The sequence below is a fragment of the Leptopilina boulardi genome, unplaced genomic scaffold, assembly GCF_019393585.1.
Source record: "Leptopilina boulardi isolate dan_hultmark-lab unplaced genomic scaffold, ZJU_Lbou_2.1 LbouV2_40, whole genome shotgun sequence".
Classification (NCBI taxonomy): Eukaryota; Metazoa; Arthropoda; class Insecta; order Hymenoptera; family Figitidae; genus Leptopilina; species Leptopilina boulardi.
In genome coordinates this window covers 85,591-101,275 of record NW_026137974.1, presented here as the reverse complement: position 1 = coordinate 101,275, position 15,685 = coordinate 85,591, and the positions used below count along the sequence as shown (strand labels likewise).

General features: G+C 26.2%; 1 long non-coding RNA gene across 1 annotated transcript; it reads left to right on the top strand.

Moving 5' to 3' along the window:
- The first annotated feature begins 13,355 nt into the window (after positions 1 to 13,355).
- Positions 13,356 to 14,012, top strand: LOC127289253 (uncharacterized). The gene is made up of 3 exons (XR_007844144.1): positions 13,356 to 13,513; positions 13,797 to 13,910; positions 13,967 to 14,012. It is a non-coding gene; the product is annotated as an uncharacterized LOC127289253 (long non-coding RNA).
- Positions 14,013 to 15,685: the final 1,673 nt, after the last annotated feature.

Below are 15,685 nucleotides of genomic sequence, written 5' to 3'. Positions count from 1 at the left end.
TAACCTAACCTTACCTGACTAGAACCTAAGGAACGTTACTGTACCTAACCTAACTAAAGCCCAACCTAACGAAAACTTAACCTATCCGTACCTAACCTAACTGAAACTTAACGAAATCTAACGGAACTAAAAGCTAACCTAACCTATAGTCAAAAACATGGCATTGGTACACTTGACATGGAATGACCCATTCTAAGAACAGCGGCGAAATCTTTTAATAATATAAATTGATAAAAATATATATATATATATATATAATATAAGAAAGACATATCCCTTATATATTGAATTGTTGAGATAAAAATCTTACGGAAGAAATAAATGAAATGAACGTAATCTATGGGCATCATTTTTTTGAAATTTACGCCCCACTCGTTTTGCATACATGCGGTCAACAAAAAAGCCGCATATAGGAAAAAACTTACGGAAGTCTTTTGAGAACACTTTTTTCCGATTAGGATCTGGTACGGTGAGAGAGAGAGAGATGAATCTTTAAATAATATATATATATATATATGCGTGTATGGCAAAATTCTTCGGTCATATATATCCCGACAAAGAACTGTTTGCCAATTTAGATAAGAGAGAAGGACCTTTAAAAAATCACCGATTTTCACCGCAGATAATAAACTTGGAGAGATTTTGGCGCACTGGGCACACAATATAAGATGAATATACCTATATATATATATATATATATATATATGTGTGTATATAAAGACAGAGTAAGATAGAGATATATATATATATATATATATAATAGTTTATATCTATATTATAAAACGAAATAAGATTTTTTATATATATTTAAAATAACAAAAAGTAAATATAAAATTCAGTTAAGTGGAAAATTGACTCAGGACAAATTTACCCTGAAACCTGTTTCTTTAAATTTGAAAAAGTATATATATAATCATAACATTTTGTGTATATCTTATCATATTATATATATTTTCCGGAAATAATATATGTATATATATATATAAATTAAGTTGTGTTTTATTTTTTTCTTAGCACCTGTTTTGTTTTGTTGGTTCTCTCTTTTTTCCCCAAAAAAATATGGTATACAAAAACGGTGATTTAAAAAAAATGTTAAATTATCATAAACATAACCTATATAAAATTTTTTACTTATGTCCTTTTCTTCATAGCTACATATTATTATTATTATTATTATTATTATTATTATTATTATTATTATTATTATTATTATTATTATTATTATTATTATTATTGTTATTATTATTATTATTATTATTATTATTATTATTATTATTATTATTATTGTTGTTGTTATTATTATTATTATTATTGTTATTATTATTATTATTACAATAACTAATGAAAATTTTGACCCAACACAGAAAAAATTTAGTCTTATTTTTGCTGCAGTTCAAAATGAGTCAATGCTAAACGACATAGACAATGGCGCCACCAACCTGACTCTTTTTTACTATACTTATTTTGAGTTCAGGTTTTTTTTTTTGTGAACGTAACCTATAGTCTAACCTCGAAAATTACGCGCGCGCGCGCTCGCATATTAAACAGAAAAAAGGCGGGAAATTAAAAATTATAATTCAATCACCAAAATGCAAATTGTATATTGAAAGATTTCAACAAAAAAAAAAAAAATCGTTGACATCGTAAATCTGCGTTTTCTCAATTAAAATTTCATTTGTTTTATATTTTAATTTACAGGATATAATAAATTTTCCCAGTTAACGATATTCAATAATAACGAATAATAATTGAATCTTGCATAAATTTATATATATATAAAAAAAAAAAAAAAATTTGTATCACTTTCTCTTTCAGAAATCGTTCAGAGAAAAAAAAAATATATATATATATATATATATATATATATATATATACCACTCCAATATACTCAATTTCATTTCGAGAGTGGAGAAAAAAAATTATTCATTCGATTATTATACGACGTGTGTATATATATATATATACGTAGAATCGCGATCAAGGGAATATAACGGCTTTATACCGGTTTGATTTGACAAATTCAGAGATAATATTCTCGCCTCATCATCTCACACACACCAATATATATATATATATATATACATATATATAGAACAAAATAATCTCTTTTGCTTCGCGTTTGTCAATAAATGATGATAAGAAAGGTGTATATAGTGTTATATGCGGATATACCTGTATGTCGGCGCATTCTCAATGAATGAAGTCCTTGTCGATGAAAAAGCATTGTCGACATATATATATATATATATATATATATATATATATAGTACAAAAGCTCCTCTGTTTATAAATATTTTATACCCTTAATCTACAATTTATTTTTTTAAATAAAAATGAAAATAATAATAATAATAATAATAATAATAATAATAATAATACTGATAATAATAATAATATTAATAATAATAATAATAATACTCTTGAATTTTAAGTTTATGTTCACCTGAAAAGATTCAATTTATTTTTTAAGACTTAATTTTGACATTTTATTCCTCTTCGGGTCAAAAATCTTCAATTTTTGAGGTTATGTTTGTCGGACATAACCTCAAATCCAACGGTCGCTTGACTTGTGTTCTTGAATTTTGAGGTTATGTTTGAACTAAGGCATTGAATCTTAAAAACCTATGGCCCTTAAATTTTGAGGTTATGTATGATGTATTATGTATGACCTTCAATCCTATATATAGTGACCTAGGACCTTGTATTTTAAGGTTATGTTCGTCTGATTATTATTCAAAATAAACATATTTAAATAGAAGTTTTACTAAAATTTCATATTTATTTTTACACATAACCTAAAAATGAATTTAACTAATTAGTTTACTTTTAACTAAACGATTTTAGTATATATATAGAAATAATATTTCATTTATAGAAATACAGTATACCTATATATATATGAAATATTTTTTCTATACTAATCGTTTAGTTAAAAATAAACTAATTAGTTAAATTCATTTTTAGGTTATGTGTAAAAATAAATATGAAATTTTAGTAAAACTTTTTGTTATAATATATATGTTAATTCGCAATTAGTGAAAATTTAACTATTTTTTTGCTAGTTATTATTTAACTAATAATTATAGTTATTTTTTTTTTACTAATAATTATACACGGGAAAAAAATATTTGCCTAAAACAATTAAAAAATAAAATAAACTATTCCATATACTTTTTCCTTGTAGTTAAATAAATTGTAAAATTAATTTAAAAAAAAAAAAATTATTTTCCAATTATCAAAAATAGGATTTTTTTTTTTTTTGAAAATTTATATTCTATTTAAAATTCAATTTTTACTAATAAAATATAAGTATGAGATATATATTGACAGGAGGGCAATTATAGAAAATTAGAAAAGATTGAAAAAAAAATGGAATACCTATAAATAGAAGTAAATTTATGCAAGAAAAGTTAAAATAGATTATAAAAAGCGTTTTTTTTTCAAAAAAAAAAAAAAAAGAGGCGTCACTATTTTAAAAACCATGTTTTCAGGTGCAAATTCTAAGTGTGTTTTTAACATTTTTCACCCCAATCTATATATATAAATATATGTAGACAAGTGGGACGAGCCAATATATTCGTTCACTTTATTCCTCTCAAGTCTATATAGAACAGACTTGTAATTAACGATCGGATTGTAATTAGCGATTATCGGTTGAAGAGGGGCCAAAAATGGCGCGCAAAGGTATATATATATATATATATATATATATATATACGAGTGACTTGTTTCTTTTGACGAGATGTCCTGCTGCTGTTACTGATGATGATCCCGCATCAGAGAGGAGATAAACGTCCTTTCCAAAGCTCTGAAACGATTTCTCGGCTCAGCATTATATATAATTATATATACCTTCCATATAAGAGAAGGAAGGTGGAGTTCCTCTTCTCAAGTATATATATATAAGAGATCACTACCGTCGCCGTTCAAGGGGGATGTTCGTGCCGACAAATGAAAAAGAATATATGTACGAAAAAGAAGGCGTTGAGTGTGCGCGCTTCTTTAGCTCTTCTATAAAGATATTGGATGTTAGTTTATGAAAATTAACCAGTGGCGCTTCTAAATAGAATACGTAAACATCTATACTTTCGTTTCGTTTGAATAATTCTATTCATCTTCTTAGAGGCCACAAAAAGCTTTTAAAATACTTAGTTTTGAGAAAAAAAAATTTTTTTTTTGCAAATTATTCCTAATGTGGGCCTGATGAGGGGCTATCTAGTTTTCCCTATTTTGACTGTGGGACTAGGCAGAGAGAACCACTAGGTCCCAAGAAGGCTATTTCATAATTTCGAAAAGAAGTATTTCGAAATAATGTTTGAACTCGATAAAAACTAGCCAGGGCCCGGTTAGTCTGAATTTTAGATTTGAAATTATCGATAGTTGTTCTATTCACTCTCTTAGAGGCACCAAACGCGCTTTTAAAATACTTAATTTTGGAAAAAATTTTTTTTTTGGCAAATTATTTCTAATGTGGGCCTGATGAGGAGCTATCTAGTTTTCCCTATTTTGACTGTGGGACTAGGCAGAGAGAACCACTAGGTCTCAAGAAGGCTATTTCATAATTTCGAAAAGGAGTATTTCGAAATTATGTTCAAACTAGAGAAAAACTAGCCAGGGCCCGGTTAGTTTGAATTTTAGATTTGAAATTGTCGATAGTTGTTCTATTCACTCTCTTAGAACCACCAAACGTGCTTTTAAAATACTTAGTTTTGGAAAAAAAATTTCTTTTTTTGCAAATTATTCCTAATTGTGGACCTGATGAGGGGCTTTCTAGTTTTCCCTATTGCGACTGTGGAATTATGCAGAGTAACCCACTAGGTCCCAAGAAGACATCCTTTATAGAAATCCTTTATTCGAAATACACTTTTTGGAAATTATGTTTAAACTAGAGAAAAACTAGCCAGGGCCCTGTCAGTTTTAATTTTTTGATTTGAAATTTACAAATAAAAAAATCTATTCCCCCTTTTTAGAGGCCCCTAAACCTTAGTTCCGTATTAAGAACATTTTTTTAGCTATAATTCCTAATGAGCACCTGTTGAGGAACTATCTAGTTTTCCCTATTTCGGCTGTGGAACTGGGCAGGGCATCCCACTAAGTCCCAAGAAGGCTATTTTATAATTTTGAATAAGCCTATTTCGAAATTATGTTCGAACTAGACAAAAACCAGCCAGGCCCCGGTTAGTCTGAATTTTAGATTTAAAATTGTCGATAGTTGTTCTATTCACTCTCTTAGAGCCACCAAACGCGCTTTTAAAATACTTAGTTTTGGAAACAAAAAATTTTTTTTGCAAATTATTCCTATTGTGGGCCTGATGAGGGGCTATCTAGTTTTCCCTATTTCGGCTGTGGAACTAGGCAGAGAAACCCACTACCTCCCAAGAAGACATCCTTTATAGAAATCTTTTATTCGAAATACACTTTTTCGAAATTATGTTTAAACTAGAGAAACACTAGCCAGGGCCCTGTCAGTCTTAAGTTTTTGATTTGAAATTATCAATAAAAAAAATCTATTCCCCTGTTAGAGGCCCCTAAACTCTTTTAAATATATAGTATACTTAGTTTTTGTAGTAAGAACATTTTTTTTGGCAATTATTGCTAATGTGGACCTGTTGAGAAACTATCTAGTTTTCCCTATTTCGACTGTGGGACTAGGCAGGGTATCCTACTAGGTCCCAAGAAGGCTATTTTATAATTTTGAATAAGCCTATTTCGAAATTATGTTCGAACTAGACAAAAACTAGTCAGGCCCCTGTCAGTCTTCCCTATAACTTACCCTATTTCGTGCGAATATTGATTTCATATTGTTAAAACAAAACTATATAAACTTACTAGTTACAAAAATTTACATTATAGTAATTTGCAAAAATTATCCCACTTTGTTCTATTTAAAATAGGGCTTAGACAAGGGCCTCGACAGTTTTCCTAGTTTGGAAAAAAAAGGTAAAATTAAAAATATGATTCTAGTTTTTCCTATTTTAAAAATTTGTATGAATAACCAAATTCTGACCATAGTCCCTATTGTAAAATTTATTCAATATTCTATTTATAGTTTCTGGCTGGGAATACTAGTCAAAACCCAAATAGAAAATGAATTTAAAAAACAAGTATATAAAATATATAATTCTGTTTAATTATTAATAACTATTTTATATCGTAGTTTAAAAAACAGTTTGTGTACATTTTTTTTTTTTTTTTACCAAAATAGGAAAACTGGCGAGGCTCTGATCTGGACCCTATTAGGAAATCTATTTAATATCTAATTTCCCGTTTTTTTGGCATTAAACAAACAGTTTTTAAAAATCCAAAATAGCGGAATCAATATGGTGGCGATTTTTTGAAAAATATTTCTAAAATTCTACACTAAAAAATTTTTTTCCAAATAATAAATCATTTTTACATTGGTGAAGTTTTGCAACGTTTATGATGATCGACGATTGAAAAAAAAAATATATTTTTCACTCAAAAAATAATTAATTTTTTGCCTACAATTTTTTTTCAAAAAATTATTATTGATCAAGAAACGTTGCAAAAAAAAATTTTTGGATAAATAAATAAATAATTAGCATAGAATAGTATATTATGTGGCAAGCACGTAAAGTAGGACTTTTTAGGTGAGGATGTAATTTTCAGTACTGTCGTTAATGCGACGTAGGTGAGACGAAGACGAGCCGAATATTATATAATATATGATATATAATATAATATATAATATATAATATATAATATATAATATATAATATATAATATATAATATATAATATATAATATATAATATATAATATATAATATATAATATATAATATATAATATATAATATATAATATATAATATATAATATATAATATATAATATATAATATATAATAATGAAAATTGATAAATAAAATAAAAGCAAAACAAAAATTATGCACCAAATTAACAACTGCCTAAAAAAGTCTTTTTTAGGCAGTTGGCCCAAACTGCCTTAAAAAGTGCTACTTTATCTGCCCAAAACAGGCACAAAAAAGACACTTTTTCATGTCAATGGCGAAAAAAAATATTTTCTCTTCTCAATCATTGATCATAAACGTTGTGAACTTCACCGACGTCCTGCTTTTTTGTAATCGAAAATTTATTTTTTTTAATTTCTCAATCTTTGTCGTCGATTTCTATATATATATACATATATATATATATATATCCATTGTGTTATAAACGATGATCAAAATGCAGTTAAATATACATTTTAAAAGGTGCCAATTGCAATAATCGTAAAATTTCATGAAAATTGGAAAGTTTAAAAATTATATTCAATAATTTTTTTTTCTTTTTTTTTTTTTTTTAAATGAGCCTTAATTGCACTTTATAGTACAATTTTATAGTATCTTATAAATACTATTTTTTTTTATATATATATATAAAATATATATATGCATTTTTTTCGCGAAAGGGAATTGAGAAATGAAATGACTTTTAATTCGGAAGGAAAGCGAAATTATATCGAATTTTGCCTTTCTCTCTCGCATGTATGTATATATATATATATATATATATATATGTATATAATATGACTCTTTTGGGCCCCCCTTATGTCGTTTTGTCGAGCAAGTACATAACCTGTGTCTGCAGCGCAGATGGTGAGTCGGTGCGTCGCATTCCCATATACACATATGTATACACTCAGACACGTGGAAATTGATATTTCAGGTCCTCTCTCGTATAAGAAGCAGTGTTCAATTTTTTGATAGTTTATGGCACAACAAGGCGAGAACATATATATATATATATATATATTTATAGTGAATAAAAAAAAAAATATATCCAACTTGTATAAACATATATCGCACAAATTTTATTACGCGATACAAAATTATTATCGTTTTATTATTAAAAAAAAAATATAAATAATTTTTAAAAAAAAACTATTTTCAACCTAACGCTGATGACAAATATTATTCGAATTTTTGAATTATTAATTAATTAATTAATTAACCTGAAACAACGATAAGTTTCACTGTAATAGTGATATATTTTACTGAAACAGCGAATATTATTTCGTTATTTTAAAGAAACATATCGTCCCTCACAACAAAAGGATATCCTGAGGATATCCTCAGGATATCCTAAACTAATGTGGGATATTCTGAAAACGTCCATGGATATCCTAGGATATCCTGAGAATATCTTCAGAACATCCAAACCGCAGTTACGTAGGATATTTTTGGGATATCCTGAGGATATTCTAGGGATATTCCAGGGATATCCTAGTGATATCGTGGTGATATTCTTGGGATAAACTTGGTATATCGTTAAAATATTTTATAGAAATATCGCTAAGATCTGCCTAGGATATCATTATGATTCAAATTTTGACTATATATTTGAGATAGCGATTTTTTGATACAAATAGTTAGCGCTTGAGTTGGTTTCAAGAGATTTTTTAAAGAAAAAGTAGAAAAACGAATTCTTGTAAACAAGGTAAATCATTTTAGATATCTTGGAAATACATGATAAATACATCCAAAAAATATGTTTTCCATTTTTATTTAATTAATTTTTATGTTAGGGTCGTTTTATGGATACCTTAGGGACATTTTTAGAACGACTTAAGGATATTCTAACCCTTAAGATAATATAGACATACTGTGGATATCCTTAGGACATCCCTAATTATTCCAGGAATATCCTTGGAATATCCTTAGGACGTCCTGAAGATATCCTAATAATATCCGGGGAAATGATTAGAATATCCCTGGGACGTCCTAGGGACATCCTTAGATATCTCTGGGATATCCCTAGGATATCCTAACCGCCGCTACTTTGGATATCCTTAAAGTATCCTTAGGATATCCCTGGGGTATCCCTAGGATATCCTAACCGCCGCTACTTTGGATATCCTGAAAGTATCCTTAGGATATCCCTGGGGTATCCCTAGGATATCCTAACCGCCGCTACTTTGGATATCCTTAAAGTATCCTTAGGATATCCCTGGGGTATCCCTAGGATATCCAAGGGATGTTTTTAGAATATCCTAGGATATCTGGTGCTGTGAGGGGTTGTTCCAGATAAAGATTTTTTTTCATTGTATAAATAATTTTTCCTTTCTCTTACGAGTGAAAATTAAATAAGTAAAAATAATAATTTAAATGTTTATTATTATTATTATTAAATTATTTAATTTTTATTATACTGTAAGGCAAAAAATGATATATATATATATATATATATATATATTAATTAATATTTTTCATATAACAATTTATAAAATATAATATAGAATTTTTAGAAATAAATTAGGAATTATTTATTTAAGAATTTGATGGTTGTGTGTATGATTGCATATATTCAAGAAATTCGACGGAAATGAAAAAGTGCTGAAAAGCGAGAGAAAAAAAAATATTCATTACGATCTCGAGGACCATTTCCGGTTGGCACTCTCAAGAAAAAGGCAGGAAAGGACCGATTTTTTTTTTTTTTTTTTTTTTTTTTTTTTTTTTTTTTTTTTTTTTTTTTGTTTAGAAGTGGACGGCGACATAGGTTTTGGGAAAATTTTTTGAAATTAACATTTTGTTTTTTTTTTAAACTTAAATTTTTACGTGTAGAAAAAAGTGGGTTTTTTTTTTTTTTATTTAGAAGACCAACGACCAAAATACTACCAAAATATAATTTTCTAAAAATTTTATAATACAATAATAATTATTATTATTTAATTAATTCAATTTAATTATTTTTAATTAAAATAGTATTATTTAATTATTCGACTCCAATGAGAAAAGAGAGGGAAAAATTTATTCTAAATTGATTTTGAAAAAAAAAAACATATTTATAACCTCAAAAAAAAAAAAATGAATAAGAATAAGTAAAGGCGTTAAAGTGTTTTTCTCACTTTGAATTTTTGAAAATATATTTTTCAAAAATTACGAATATTATATTCATTGAGAGATTCGACTATTTTTACGATTTAGTTTTCCAATGCCATAATTTTTTTTTTTTTTTTTTTGTTAAATTCAACAGTAGGAAAAAATTCAACAATATTGTAACCTCTATATTAACGTAATCTGTAACCTAACCAAACCTAATTTCTCGAATCAATTGAATAATAAGCGCGGGAAATTCAAAATTCATTTAACCTGTAATTTTTTGTATCATTAACGTAATTATTTATCTCTTTTGGTTATTTATTAGAATTTTATTTATTTACACGATATATTTCTATATATTTAAGGGGAAACAAAAAGTCAATGATTTGCAATGTCATTTCCGGTTAAAAGTCAAGTGGCGGAAAACCGTTAATATTTTTCAAGAGGATGAAAAATGTTTTTTTTTTTATAAGTAATGGTAATGATACATTTTAAAATTTTTAATAAAATAATTATAAATAAAAAAATATATTATATTATATTATATTATATTATATTATATTATATTATATTATATTATATTATATTATATTATATTATATTATATTATATTATATTATATTATATTATATTATATTACACGCACGAAAAAAAATATTTACTTGAAACAGCGAAACATTTCATTATATTAGCAAAAGTTTTACTTGTTTCAGCTAAATCTTTCCCTATTATAGTGAAACCTTTTACTGTTTCAGATAAATATTTTTTTTCTTGTATTTTATTATAATACTTTACTATATATATATATATTTTATCACATAATTACTAAAATAAGAGAAAAAAACAACATCATAACAATGAAATTAAAGTGTAATAAACATAAAAAGAGAATTTTTATTTTTTTTTCAAATATATACATATTTAATTTACAATTTGATTCTCAGATAAAGGAACGTGTTTATGTGAAGATTATTCAGTGTTTCCGCACTTCTTGAAATGTAATTCGTTTTCAAAAACAAGAAATAAATTCTTAAAAAGTTATAAATTTCATTTCAAGAATATATATGTGTATTTAAGAGTGCGCGCTAAAAAAGAAGGACATTTGCATCCCTCGGAACAATTTCCGGTCACGAAATACATACATATATATATATATATATATATATATATATATATATATATATATATATATTGAAAGCAGGAAAAAGGAAAGTAAAAAAATATTTTCCAGAAGCTTCATCCTTGTATTATATATATATATACATATGTGTTGATGGGAGATTAATTTTATGGGAATTTAACGGGATTTTAGTTTTTGGGGGGATAATCTTGATAGGACCTGTTTTGAGGACGAGAGGGACTTTTATTCTTAATTTCTCATACGAATCACGTAGTATTGCTGTATATATATATACGAAAGGCAAACATTTCTATACGCGTTCGTCCTTGCCAGTTTTTATCATTGGATTTTTTTCTTTTTTTCTTTTTTTTTTTTTTTTGAATTTTTCCTCGAATCCTATATACGAGACGAGACGATCAGAATCGAGCAACGGATTCCGCACACGAACACACATTTCTATATATATATATATATATATATATATATAGTTATACAGATTATCCATAACGATATATCGCGCGCGAGTGCGACGACAAAACGTGTTCGATAACAAATCGGAAAAATCCCCCCCCCCCATAGTGAAACATCTGCCAATTTAGTTGGAAACTTAATGATGATGATTCATTCATAATTTTATATTGTATATATATTTATATGAAAATGAAAATTTTTTTATTTATATACTTTCAATTATGGAAATTTTTAATTTTTTTTTTGTTTTCTTTATATATATATATATACTTAAAGGGCAGCGTGGGAAACTTTTATTTTTTGAATTATATAAATATTATAAATATTTTTATAGTATATTTTTTTTTTTTTTCTTAACTTATATTTCCATGTAGGTTTCGAATTTATTGAGTTGCAATAATAACGTTGCTGTATAATGTAAACATATTAAAATTATTATTAATAGTATTAATAATATATAATCATAATAATAATAATAATAATAATAATAATAATAATAATAATAATAATAATAATAATAATAATAATAATAATAATTTTTGTTATTATTATTATTATATTTTTAATACCATTATTGTGGTTCTAAGCCTATAACTTTAATCACAATAAAGAATTTGTAGGTTATGTTAACGATTGTTAAAATTAGAAATACATATATATATACTTTAAATTAATTTCAAAATTTACCGCCTAAAAGATAATATACATTATTCTACTTTACCGGCATTACTTGTAAAAGTGAACTTAAATTTAACATAACCTAGTAAAATTAAAATTTTATTACGATTTGATTTTTCATTATATATACATATATAAAAACGTTATTATATTGGTCTTTTTTATTTTCCGATATTTTCAAGTCGCGTGCTTTCAATCTTTTTTTTTTTTTTTTTTTCTTTCTTTTTTTTGGTTAATTTTTTTCAGCCTATTTTTATTAAATGATCCCGGACGAGGCACACGCGCGACACATGGCATTATATATATATATATATATATATATATATATATATACTTTCTCATGAATATTTATGAATCATTACTGCAACAAGTTTTTAACAAATATAAATAAATAGAAACAGGATGAAATGGAAAAAAAATTTTTTTTTTTTTTTTTTGTAACCAAAGATAATTTTCTTTATTTCGTTGTCAGGTGTATATATACGTGTTTGCAATGTATATTATTAACAATGTTTCCATAATTTTTATATATTATTGTTATTGTTAAAAAAAAGGGAAAACTGCAAAATTTTTTAATTATATATTCGCAGAAATTGAATTAGAAAAAAAAATAGGTTTAATTTAATATACATAAAAATAATAATATAATAATAATAATGATAATAATAAAAATAATAATAAAATAATAATAATAATAATACTAATAAAAATAATAATAATAATAGTAGTAAAAATAATATAGGTAATGAAATAAAAATAAATTATGTAAAATATATGTATACAGAAGTAAAAAAAAGTATTTTTAGTACTCCAATAAGATGAAATCATGAAATATATTTTAAAACCGCGTCTCAATAAATGTGTATTAAGCTAGTAAAAAAAATTTCACACATATAAACATATATATGTATATTTACCAAAAACCGGCAATAAATTTTATGATACAAAAACTAGGAAAAAAAGTAGATATACAAAATATAAAATAAAAGGAGAAGAAAAAAAAAAATTTTGCTTTATCTATAGACAATATCAAAATTTTTGTATATCTATTTTAAAAAGAAAAATTTTGTCCTATGCTATATACATATATATAAATGTATTGTTCTATGGGGGACGGTTTATTATTTATTTTATGGATATAGTGTGTTAAGCTTTTACACTTGCAACTCTTGGTATACACTTGTTGCGAGAAATCTTTTTTTTTTTTATTTTTGGTTACTGACCAGCGACGACAACGCCTCTCTCTCTCTCTCTCTCTCTCTATCTTGGGTACCTTATATACTTTACGGTTAAACAGATTTGTCATTTATGGCACACGACGGGGTGTCCAGTTCAAGACAACGTCCTGCCCCTGTCGCACATCTTCCCCCCTTTCACCCCCACCCCGCCCACTATTCCCTTTTTCGGTAAGGTCGTATTTTCTCTGTCCTTCGTTTTTCTTTTCGTCGTATATGCAAAATTACACTAATTCCTATGGAGAGATCCCTTCTTAGCATTTATGCTAAACGGTCTGTTAAGCATTACTTCACAAATTGTATATATATATATATATATATATATATATATTTCAATGGGACTGTATTATAATACCAAAACTTTGTGTAATAATAATAATAATAATTTTTGTTTCCTTTACATATTTTACCATTTCTTCTTATTTATCTTCTGATTTAATTATTTTCACTCTAGATGACGCAACTGGGGTACAATAGTACCCCAGAGAAAATTCAAACTACGGCCCTGGCTTCGTGAGCTTAACTGTCATGGCGGCACCCCAACTTTAATTCAGTTTAATTATTATAGGTAAGTAATTTTATTTTTTTTTTCATTTACTGATAATGAATTAGTTTTTGTTTCAGATGGATGGAAGCGGATATTACACACACACTCGGAGTAGTAGACTTATTTTTGGAGTAAAGAAATATATATCGTATCATGGCAAATTTAGGAATCAAATGTGCAGAATCAATTCAATAAAGATAAAGGTATACAGCTTTTTTTTTCTTTAATCTGTATTTTATTACTGATATTTATTTTTTTATTTTTTAGGTGACGGATCACTTGTTGCAAAAAATGGACGTATCGGGTAAGTTTTTCTATTTTCCATAATTTTTTTTTTATTTCTTACTTTCTAAATGTATTGTTTATTTCAGGTGTTGGCGGAGCTTCTGATGCAGAAAAAAGGGTTATTTATAGAAAACCAAATCGTATTTGCTGAAAATTATTAGAAAAGTCAATCGTAATTTTTTTTTTTTATAATTCAAAAGAATTATAGTAACGTAGAATCAGTATTTAGTATAGGTGGTGGTAGTAGTAGTTGTAGTAAATAGTACTAACAATAATAATAGTAATAGTAGTAATAATAGTAGTAACAATAACAGAAATAGTAGTAGTAACAAATAGTAATAGTAGTAACAATAATAGTAAAATAATAGTAGTAGTAATAGTATATAGTAATAATAGTAGTAACAATAACAGAAATAGTTGTAGTAGTAATAGTAGTAATAGTAAAATAATAGTAGTAATAATAGTAAAACAATAGTAGAAGTAGCAGTATAGTAATAGTATAGTATTAATAGTAGTAGCAGTAACAATAGTCGTAGTAAAAATTGTATTAGTAACAATAGTATAGTAGTAATAATAATAGTAGTAAATAGTAGTAGTAGTAACAGTAATAGTAAAATAATAGTAGTGATAATAATAATGAAAATAGTAGTAATAATAATAATGAAAATAGTAGTAATAATAATAATATTAATAATAACAATAATAATAGTAACTATCATAATAATAATAATAATAATCTCACACACACAGTCAAAAATAAATTCCATAACGTTATGCTCTTTATTCCAAAATATTTTCAATTTTTATATCGATCATTTTTCAAAAAAAAAAAAAAAAAAAAAAAAAAATTGTCACACGTTACAAATTTGAAATTTTACATGGCGAAAGCGCGCGCGATGATCAATAAAATTCTATAACACACCATTCATCAGTAACTAATGGAATTTCACGATTTCTCGAGGTTAAAAAAAAAATGAAATTCTTGAGAGCATCACTAAATTTTTGGCAAGAGTGCGAGAAATTTTTCAAGTTATATCCCTTTTTTTCCTTCTTTCTTTCTTTCTTTCTCTTTTGATATACAATTGTAAAGGTACATTGGTCACCGCACTTGGAATATATATAGTATATGAGCGCGGTTTCTTTCTCGGAGGATGACTCTCATATTTTCATTTTTGAAATTTCGCAAACATCCACTATTTATACCATTATTTTTATTATTGTCAACCCGCTCGTTTTCTCTCTCTATATATTATTCCAATGGTCTGGTTTTCTTTTGGTGTTGAGTCCTCTTTCATCGGTATATATATATATATATATTTTATTATTATTATTATTATTATTATTATGTATAGGCATTTGAGCATCAGGGTTTATAAGTTTTCAAGGCAATGGGAATTCTCTTTAAGTACCGACATGACAACGAGTTCCTTGCTGCGCGACAAATCTTCCAACCGCAAAAGTGCAGGTACCACCATTATCCAAAGTGTCGAGAGTGAAAGAGAGAGAGAGAG